Raw genomic sequence first — 11,488 nt, 5'->3', positions numbered from 1 at the left:
GCAACCGTCACTTCGACGACATCGCCTGGGAGGACGACCGCTATCTTCCCCGTCGTCGGAGTGGACAGTCTACGTGCAACATCGCTGCACCACTTGGAGAGGCAAACCTGAGGCTGAGGCCTACCCTGTTGTGCTTGGCTAAGATCAACACAGACTTGGATCAGACCCTAGACGAGCTCGATGTCATGGGAAGGGCCTACATGCAGCTGGCCCGTGAGAACGCTACACTGAAGCAGCAGCTAGGAGGTCCAGATGTGGCAGATTCAGGAGTACCTACTCAGTCGCCCCCGAGGACCAGAGGAGAGTTTGGAGACCCCAGCACCAGCACCAACATCGACCCGTACCCATAGGAGAGTCTTAAAATATGTAATAAACACGTGTAGTTACGCGAGAGAGTATTTAGTTTCTTTCTTTTAATGGTTGGACAAGTGTTAGTTGCATGGTTGGATGTTTATCATTATGAATAATGTTTGATTTGGATCTTTGATATGATTGTGAAGACTTGTGGGCATGTCCACGGTCATTTAGTTAAGGTTAAGGTTTAAGGATATTATGAATAAATAGTTGGGTTTCGTTTTATCATGCTGTATCATTCGGAGCAGTCTGTCTTTATCTGTTCATATCTCATAATCTAGATGTCCAATGATCATGAAATTTTTACAGAGATAAGTAGACTTCAGCATCTTTCTTTTGGCTCTGGAATTACCTCAATACCTATTATAAATTGTGAGATACAGCTGTTGTAATTTGAGGTTTCTGTGCTGTCAGAATTCCAGAACAGTACTGCTTGTTGTCTGTATTTGACTAAGTAAACGTCAGAATCTGGAAACGTGTTCTAAATGAAAGTTGTAGAGAATTGCATAAGCTTTCCAGAAAGGTAAAATACGTAATCATATGATAAACAGGGAGTGAGATATGCTCGTTTTACAGCACTGCTGTTGTCCAACTCGCTGGAAAAGTTCAGAGCAAATATCTTCCTGCATACCCTACATATATCTCTTGTCTACACCTACTCTTGTTACACCAGTATCTTTTAAGAGTTATATGCTTGGACATGTGAGACTTATATGATGCATCTACAGATGGTGAACACCAGGAGGAACAACCAGGGAGGCGAGGAACTGCCACCACCACCCCCAGTCACCATGGAGCAGCTGATGATGATGCAGACCCAGTTGCTTCAGCAGATGGCCCAGAATATGCAGAACATGGGGCAAGGGAATGGGAATGCACCCCCTCATGTCAGAGATAAGAGGGGAGAGTTCCTAAAAGGACACCCACCTGTATTCAAGCACTCTACCGACCCACTCCATGCTGATGACTGGCTACGTGCCATTGAGAGGCAACTGGAGATTGCCCAATGTGATGATAGGGAGAAGGTTTTATATGCTTCTGGACAGTTGCAAGGAGCTGCACTGGATTAGTGGGACTCATTCCACTTCGGCCGTACCAAAGCTAATCCCATCACTTGGGCTGAGTTCCGTAGTGCCTTTCGCACTCACCACGTGCCGGCAGGACTGATGAAGCTAAAGAAGAAGGAGTTCTTGGCTCTCAAGCAGGGGAGCATGACTGTTGCTGAATAGCATGACATGTTCATACAATTGTCACGGTATGCACTGACTGAGGTAGATGAGGACGGAAAGAGGCAGGAGCTGTTTATGGAGGGCTTGAATGATGGTCTCCAGTACCAGCTGTTGTCTCATACCTTTGCTAACTTCCAGCAGCTGGTGGACAAGGCTTTAGTGATTGAGAACAAGCGCCGCCAGATGGAGGACAAAAAGAGGAAATTTCAAGGACAGCAATCCGAGAGCAACTCTTGCTTCCGTGCCAACCCTCAACAAGCTCAACCTCAGCAGCGCTATCAAGGTCAGACAGGTCCCAACCACAACCAGCAGCAGCAGCGTGCATAGCAGCAGCAATAGCAGTACAAGGCACCAGCTTAGCGCCAACAGCAACCCAACAATGTACCAGTGAGGAATAACGCCCCCAATGCTCCGCAGAGGAATGGCGCACCAAAAGCGCCAAATGCAGTTAATGATAACAAATGCTTCAATTGTGGAGAGCCAGGACATTACTCCAATAGATGCCCCAAGAAGACGGCTAACTCATAGTAGATTTATGTTCAGGGAAAGGTGAACCACGTGACTGTTGAAACAGCTCAGGAGGCACCGGATGTGGTGATTGGTACATTTCCGGTCAACTCAAACTCAGCTACAGTACTTTTTGATTCTGGTGCTTCGCATTCCTTCATAACATATACATTCATAAAGAAGCATGGTATTCCAGTAAGTGTTATGAAGAAACACATGTTAGTAAGCTCACCTGGTGGGGTAATGAAAGCAGAGTGGATATGCTTAGCTGCTAGTCTCAGCATAAGGGGGATAGAATTTCAAGCAAATCTTGTAGTCATAAATTCCACCGGTATTGATGTCATCTTGGGTATGGATTGGCTAAGGTTGCAGAAAGCAGTTATTAATTGTGGTAACAGTTCTGTGAATCTTACCAGTTCATCTGGAGAGGAAGTTGTGTATGTGGCAACTCAGTCAGCTGCAGAAATCTACCGGGTTAATCAGTTGGAGGGCACAACCTTAGAAGATATAAGGATAGTAAATGAGTACCCAGATATCTTCCCTGAGGAATTGCTAGGTATGCCACCTGACCGAGACATCGAGTTTATAATTGAACTTTTACCTGGAACTGCACCCATAGCTAAGAGACCCTATAGAATGGGAGTGAATGAATTAGCAGAACTTAAGAAACAATTAAGGGAATTGTTAGATAAGGGTTATGTTCAACCTAGTTCATCACCTTGGGGTGCAGCAATATTGTTTGTAGAAAAGAAGGATGGTACACAAAGGATGTGCATAGACTACAGGTCACTTAATGAGGTCACAATTAAGAACAAGTACCCACTACCTAGAATTGATGACCTATTTGACCAGTTGAAAGGGGCTTGTGTGTTTTCCAAGATCGACCTTCGATCTAGATACCATCAGTTGAGGATAAGGTGTACTGACATCCCCAAGACCGCTTTTGTGACCCGATATGGACTATATGAGTTCACAGTCATGTCTTTTGGTCTGACAAATGCACCTACTTACTTCATGTATCTAATGAACAAAGTGTTCATGGAGTACCTCGACAAGTTTGTTGTCGTGTTCATTGATGACATATTAGTGTCCTCTAAGAATGAAGAAGAACATGAAGGACATTTGAGGTTAGTATTGCAAAAGCTTAGAGAACATCAGCTTTATGCCAAGTTCAGCAAATGTGAGTTCTGGTTAAAAGAAGTATCTTTCCTTGGTCACATAATCTCTAATGGAGGAGTAGCAGTAGATCCCAAGAAGGTTAGAGATGTGTTGAGTTGGAAACCACCTAAAGATGTTAGTGAGATTCGAAGTTTTCTTAGTATGGCTGGGTATTATAGGAGATTCATCGAGGGATTCTCTAAGCTGGCCAAGCCCATGACTGCTTTGTTGGAGAAGAATGCCAAATTCGTATGGACTAAGCAATGTTAGGATAGTTTTGAGGAGTTGAAGAAGAGATTGACTTCTGCCCCAGTGCTTATCTTACCTGATCTCACCAAAAGCTTCTCTATCTACTGTGATGCCTCATAGTAGGGTCTAGGTGGTGTTCTTATGCAAGAAGGCAGAGTTGTTGCCTACGCATCTAGACAGCTGAGAAAACATGAGTTAAATTATCTGACTCATGATCTGTAATTGGCAGTTGTGGTGCATGCTCTTAAGATTTGGAGGCACTACTTGATTAGTCATAAGTGTGAGATTTATATGGACCATAAGAGTTTGAAGTACATATTCACACAGTCAGATCTGAATCTGAGGAAGCGTAGATGGCTAGAGTTAATCAAGGATTATGATTTGGAAATACACTATCACCCGGGAAAGGCTAATGTTGTAGCAGATGCCTTGAGTAGAAGGAGTTATGTGAACATGGCCTATACAACTCAACTACCTGAAGAGTTGTGTGAGGAGTTCAAATACCTGAATTTGGGTATTGTGGCCAACACCATGGAGTTAGAGGTAGAACCTACTCTGGAACAAGGGATTCATAAGGGATAGCTGAATGATGAGAGGATCAAGGATATTGCAGAGCGTATAGTGATTGGTAAAGCCCTAGGATTCCACATGGATGATCAAGGGATGGTATGGTTTGGTAAAAGGATTTGCGTGCCAGAAGTAAAATCTATTAGGGAGTCTATCTTGAGGGAAGCTCATGAATTAGCCTATTCCATACACCCAGGAAGTACTAAAATGTATCTTGATCTTAGAGAGAGATACTGGTGGTATGGACTAAAGAGAGATGTAGCTGAACATGTGGCTATATGTGACATGTGCCAAAGAGTAAAAGCAGAACATCAGAGGCTAGCAGGTTTGCTACAGCCTATGAAGATACCTGAGTGGAAATGGGAAGAAGTTGGAATGGACTTTATAGTTGGATTACCCCGTACACAGAGAGGATTTGACTCTATCTGGGTGATTGTTGACCGTCTGACAAAAGTGGCACATTTCATTCTGGTCAAGGTAACTTATCCGAGTGCAAAGTTAGCGGAGTTATATATGGAAAGGATTGTATGTTTACATGGAGTACCAAAGAAGATTGTTTTGGATAGGGGTACACAGTTCACATCACATTTTTGGCAGAAATTGCATGAGTCAATGGATACGAAGTTGAACTTTAGCTCAGCTTACCATCCTCAAATAGATGGAGAGACTGAGAGAACAAATCAGATCTTAGAAGATATGCTAAGAGCTTGTGCTCTACAGTATGGGACAAGTTGGGATAAGAGTTTACCTTATGCCGAATTCTCCTATAATAATAGCTACCAAAAGAGTCTTAGGATGGCACCATTTGAGGCATTATATGGCAGGAAGTGCAGAACACCATTGTTTTGGAATCAAACGGGGGAAAGTCAAGTCTTTGGACCAGATGTCTTGCAACTGGCAGAAAAACAAGTACAAACAATAAGGCAAAACTTGAAGGTTGCACAGTCCCGATAGAAAAGTTATGCGGACACGAGAAGAAGAGATTTGGTGTTTGAAATCAGTGACTTTGTTTATCTCAAAGTTTCACCTATGAAAGGAGTTAGGAGATTTCATACCAAGGGAAAGTTGTCACCCAGGTATGTGGGACCATTCAAGATCATCAACAGGAGAGGAGAAGTTGCTTACCAGCTAGAGTTACCGGAGCAGCTCTCAGGTGTTCATGATGTCTTCCATGTGTCACAACTTAAGAAATGTTTGAGAGTACCTGAGGAACAACTACCTTTGGAAGAACTAGATATCCAAGGGGATCTATCATACAAAGAATATCCAGTAAGAATCTTGGAAATAGCGGAGAGAATCACAAGAAGCAAAATAATAAGGATGTGCAAGGTTTAGTGGAACAGACATTCAGTGGATGAGGCAACTTGGGAAAGAGAGGAAGATCTGAGAACTGACTATCCCAATCTCTTTGAACCATCTGAATCTCAAGGACGAGATTCATCCTAAGGGGGGTAGGTTTGTAACACCCAAAAATTCTACTACAAATTAGCAATTAATTCTTAGCCTTTATTACATTTTCTAGGTATTTTTAACTTAGGCTAAATAATAAATATTGGATAAATAAAATACACTATAAGGATTAGAAACAATGGTTGTTGCATTCATGCCGAAGCATATGGTTTTTGATTGAGTGTAGGGCTAGATGATTTGAAGTTGAATTCAAATCTTATTTGAATTTGGCTTAAAATTGAAAATGGAGAAAATAGATTTCAAAAAGGATTTGATTTTGAAAAAAATTCATCTCCTTCCCTTTTCAGCCCAACCGAATCAGCCCAGCCCCTTCTTCCTTTCTTTTTCCCGCACTGGCCTGTCTCGGTGGTCTGTCTCGGTGGCCTGCCCCGCACCTGCCCGCACTGGCTGCACCGCGCGCGGCCCAGTTTGGCACCCTAGCCCACAGCGCCGCTAGCTTGGCCTGCCTCACGTGCTCTCACCTGAAGCACCCCGCGCCCATCCACTCTCTCCCTCTCACTGTGCACTGTCCCCACCCATCAGCATCTTCTCCCTTCTTTCGTTTCTTCTTCCCCGAGCTTCCTTTCTTTTCCCCCGGCATTTTCCTTCCTTCGGCCGCCGATGGCGTGGCCATGCACGGAAAGCCATCGTCGTTGCTCGTATATGGCAGGCGATCAATCCCGCCTATTTCTCTTTCCTATTCCCGCTCATTGTCTAGCCTATAAAACCCCGAGCCGAGCCCTACCTCATCTCCCATCCTCTGCTCATAGCCGAGAGCCACCGCCGCCGTAGTTCCCCTCTTCCGCGCCTCAATCGCCGACGCCGACGTGACTCCAAGTTTCACCAACCTTTCCTATAGCTGAAGGTACCCTTGTCTTGTCATTTTGGTCACGAAATCCCTAGATTGAACCTCACCCGCATGCCTTCTCTCTCTCTAGAGCCCCGCCGTTGTCGACCTCGCCTCTGGAGCCTGTCCCAAACGCCGAGAACGCCCCCATCCGACTCACGATGAGCTGCCGATCCCTCCCGTACCTTCCATTCGCTGTTTCCCGCCCTGGAATGTCGTACCGGCGATTCTAGTTCACGCCGGCCATGGCGCCGCTATCATGCCTTTCTTCCCCGGCGACCCGCTGCCCCACACCCACCCTGCGCCGTTAGATCTCGCGTGGATGGCATTGATTAAATCTTACTGGTTCGGTCCACAGCGAGCCGTGGACTCGGTCCACCGTGGCTGCGTCAGTGCCCACGTCAGCACGCCCATGCCTACGTGGTGCACCGCGCCTACCAAAAGCAGCCACGTGGCCGCCCTGTCAGCCGCCATGGGTCAACCCGCGGTCAAGCATGCCCCTTTTTTAGAAAGACCCCCCCTATTTTTGTAGAATTAACCCGCGGTACTTAATAGTTCAAAAGAGTTTCTATTCATTCCTATTTTTATTCAGTTAGGCCCCTGTACTTTCCAAATTTAATGCCCGCGCTCCTGTAACCATGATAATTTACATTTTTAATTGTTTTAATTCAAAAATAGGTTCAGTTTATTTACAAAAATGCCATTACATCTTATTTCATGCATAACTTTCATGTTTTAAGTCCGATTTGAGTGATTCTTTTGCTCACGTGTTCGTAGCAATGCGTAGAATAGATTTGTAAGCTTTTCAATGTATGTTTTCACTATTTGTTGTACTGTTCTAATGCAAGTCTATCTTGTATGCATGTAATGATTGGTATGATGCTTGATTGATGATTGGATCACGATTAGAGGGTGAGCCATTTGAGGTGACTGAGGAGCCCCAGTAGGATCAGCAGTACTCCCAGGATGACTTTGAGTTAGGCAAGTGTACCAAAGGCCCCTTGTTACCTTTGAACTACTACCACTTACATTCATGCATGTGTTTAAATTGAAATGCCTTTAAGGACTTTACCTAGATGATTCCTTGTACCACATATCCTGATACCTGGGATTATTGGGTAGGCATTTTGGATAGATGCTATAGTGCTTAACATGAAGTAATTGTTAAACATGATTAAAGGCTATATGCAATGTGATAAAATGGAACTTTTTAGCAATAGATAGGGGGCTAGAGTATGGGGTTGAGTACTCTAGTGCCTCTCCCTAAGGACTTAATCCTGAAGCGGCAACCCAGGAGGGACCGTACAACCCCGAGTGGCACATGGCTCTGACTTTAACCTGTTAACTAGATTGTACTAGCTCGTCTGTAGCTCCAGTAAGGTGTAAGAGGGTATCTTTCCTTTTTCTGTTAGGGTGTGCACCGTGCTGCGATGCCCACATGTGCCATTCCTTTGTAGCTACGACCTGTTAGTGCAACTAGCTATGGGTTTCATAGTAAAACTCTACCACACTTCCTGGGAAGAGGTGTAGTGGGTCTCGCGAACCCCAGCATTGGGAATCACGGCTCGGTGGGTAAAGTTGTACAATTTCTGTAGAAATAATTAACCTATTATAACAGCCGTGCTCACGGATACGAGTGGTCTGGATCCTTTGGGATTAGTGGTTATTATGGATGATGGATGGTTGGGAATTGAGATAAAACTTGATGATACTTTAATACCGCTTGGGAATTGGGACTGTTCATTAAAGTAGTGATTCAGGATGCTAAAATTTGATTAACTAAAATTGCGAACCACAGTCAAACAGTGTCAAGCCTTTTTGAGCCTCATAGATCCCTTTGATATGCTTGCTAAGCATGGTGAGCTTACCCTTGCTTTACATCCAATGAAAATCCCAGATGGGTAACAGATAATGGATATGAAGAGTTTCTAGAGGATGTCCAGGACTACTAGGGAGACGTTCACCAGTTGGAGTCCCTGTGGCAGTTGGGCTAGTTATTCCGCTGTGATTGTGATAATATTGCCTTTGAGCAAACTCTGTATTTACTTTATGATGAGATATGTGAAGTAATAAGTACTTTACTTTGATACTATTGTAATTTGTGATATATGTGTGTGTTTGGACATCCTGGGTGCACATATATGAGTACTTGGTTTTGCTATGCAAAATTGGGTGCGACATATTACCATTCTTCATATTCATGCACTTGCATCTTGCATCTAATCTAGGTACGCTAGATGAACCCCGTGAAGGATGTGATGTTGGAGCCGAACCCGAAGACAGTGTATGGTGGACCTATCCTAAAGATGAAAGGACCCCTACAGTACATGCTTGAATGGGAGATGATCGCCAAGCGAGTGTCGTCTAACAAACACTAACCTAGTGTTGGATTCTCGGCAAGCCCTAGAGTATTATAAGTCTCCCTATTTTATTAATGTCACCTAAGTTACTCGTATTGATGCATTACATGACAGGAGTTGTTTGGAAACACTTGATGCATATTACCTTTCCTTGAAAAGAAATATCTACCATGAATCCTATTTAAGTCTAGCTACGCTTATCATGCATAGCTATGCTTAGACCGGTAGAAGTCAGGTGATTTCCAGTCACCAGCGTGCTAAAGGTGATAACTTGATCATGGTTGGCTATATTGTGCTATCGTGGAACATAACCTGGTGTGGTTGATTAATTGGAGACCGGGCGGAGTCTTGTGTTGTGGTAATCATAGTGATTGTGTCTGTGTCAATTAAGGACCGGCCGTTGGAGGTCATCCTGTCATGTTGAATGCATGCCGCTCACATAGTTGGCTGGATAAGTCGTTCCAACCATGAAGCCTAGTAGCTCAACTTAGGCCGGGGACACAAGCAGTTAAAGTGCACACCCTGGAGGCAGTAAGGATGTGCGAAGAGCCAATGGCGTAAGCCCAAGGGCGCGTTAGAGTCTCGAGCCCCCTTGGCAGATTGGTTGTATCTTTGAGGGTGCGGAGCTAGTCCTACCCATGATTGTACTTGAGTTGTACCAAAGGTGACCTAAGACTACCTTGGTGTAGGTATGTCTAGGTGTGTGTTAGGAATAATTCCCTAGCTGGGTAGGAATCGATTCAAATCGCCATCTCTCCCAAATAGTGAGAACTTGACAGGATCACACTTCATCGTAGTAATTGATGGAATTGTGGTTATGAGATTATGAAAGAACTCAATTGGATATGGTTATTATTGTGTTGACTTAATGATACCAACATGTTTGGCATAGGATAGTTACTAATCTAGTATGAGATAGGATTAATAACTGGTGATTCATAGTTTAACTAATATTGGACAACTAATGTTTTTTATGCAAATAATGTCTACCAGCTCTACTTATAAAGCCTTGCATACTCCTTGGTGTCATTTTATTTATGGTTTATGATGGGTAAGTCTAGCTGAGTATATTCGAGGACTCAAGGTTTATCCCACCATGTTGTAGGTGAAGTTCTCGGCCTATTGAAGATGGTGGCTAACCGCTGATGGGCTCAGTGACTCTATATTTATTTCTCAGATATATGTTTTTGTTAGAGGATGTCACTTATGCTAGCAATGTATTTGGAACTTATAGTAATGTAATTGTTTGAAAGCTATGTTGTTTTCACTAATTGGTTTTGAAACCCAAACTTGTATTATTATTTGTGAACTCATTGTAAACATTAATTTTGCTGCAACTCTGTGTATGTGATGTTTATTTGCTTAATCATACGATCTTGGTTGTGATGTTGATTTACCGAGGTCCTTCATGACACTTGGTGGACTACCAGGTTTATATAAGTGAAAGTATGCTCATGTCAACATGTTAGCGGGGACAACCATACTTGATCTTGTATAAATTGGGTGGTTCTATTACTGGGCTGCTTTGGCCTTTTCCCATTTTCTCGTTTTTCTAAATCCTTTTCTATTTCCTATTTCCATTCTATGCTATACCTTGGGATCCTATGCATGTATACATGTGTTGCCAAGCATGTACACATCCTTATGGGGTCCACTAGGGTTCAACTAGGGTATTAGGGTCAATGCCAAGGGTTGGCAACAGACACACAACAAGAATGTTAAAAGATTTACTTGATTTTATCGCATCACACAAAATCATGAAGAAGCAACTCACAAGTTGATTAATATGCAAATGCCCAATCATGTTAACTTGGGATCTACTTGTGCAACTACAAGGGTGGTTTCCTAGTATGCACACTCACCATGTATGGGTTTTGTTAGAAAAAAAAATTAAGTTTAGATTTTTGGTTCTCGGAAAACCTGGGTTGTTATAGTCCTCCCCCTCACATGAATCTTGTCACAAGATTTAATGGTGTGACATACATTTCAAAGAGGTAGGGGTAAAGCATCCGAAGTTCTGACTCCTCCCATGTGGCTTCTTGTTCAGTGTGGTTGCTCCACTAGACCTTGCACATGGGTATGGTGGAGATTCTGGTTTCCTTCTCGGTTGTTTCTAGTATTCGGATAGGATGCTCCCTATACTTATTTGGATAGGATGCTCCCGATACTCTAGAGTGTCCTATATATCTAGTGCCTCTATGGGTACTTGCTCATCTGGTAGCTTCAAGCACTTGCGTAGCTAGGATACATGGAACAATGGGTGTACTCCTATCTGTTAGAATAGGTGCCCTAATGGGCTGGCCTTGGGCCTAGCGCCTAGCCTGTTAGGCTGGCTACCTTAGGGGTTAAGATAGATTACATTGATAAGGCAAGGATCACCATTGATTGGGTGTTTCTATAAACCCTACTGATCCTTACCTATATATTGTACCCTGTACTACTGCTAATCTATCAATCAATTCCTGAGACCTATTCGCTCTCATGGTATCAGACACCTAGGTTTAGGTCTCCTCTTCTGCTGCCCACTCCACGCGCGCCGGCCCCTCGCCGCGCTGTGCCCCTCCACGCACAGGTCCACACTGTGCTGCGCCACCATGCCCTCCACCCCTCCAGCAACCCCCAGGGCTGGGGCTACTCTGGAAGCCTCCTCTGCCACCATCTAGGTAGACGCCGTCGCTCAACGCCTTGCCGCGGAGAAGGCCAATGACACGGACGTCGCTGCTCAGCGTCTCAAGCGCGAGCGTCAGGATGCGCGTGATACTGCCCTA

Source organism: Miscanthus floridulus, chromosome 1, assembly GCF_019320115.1.
Source record: "Miscanthus floridulus cultivar M001 chromosome 1, ASM1932011v1, whole genome shotgun sequence".
NCBI lineage: Eukaryota > Viridiplantae > Streptophyta > Magnoliopsida > Poales > Poaceae > Miscanthus > Miscanthus floridulus.
Note: the sequence above shows the minus strand (reverse complement) of the source record.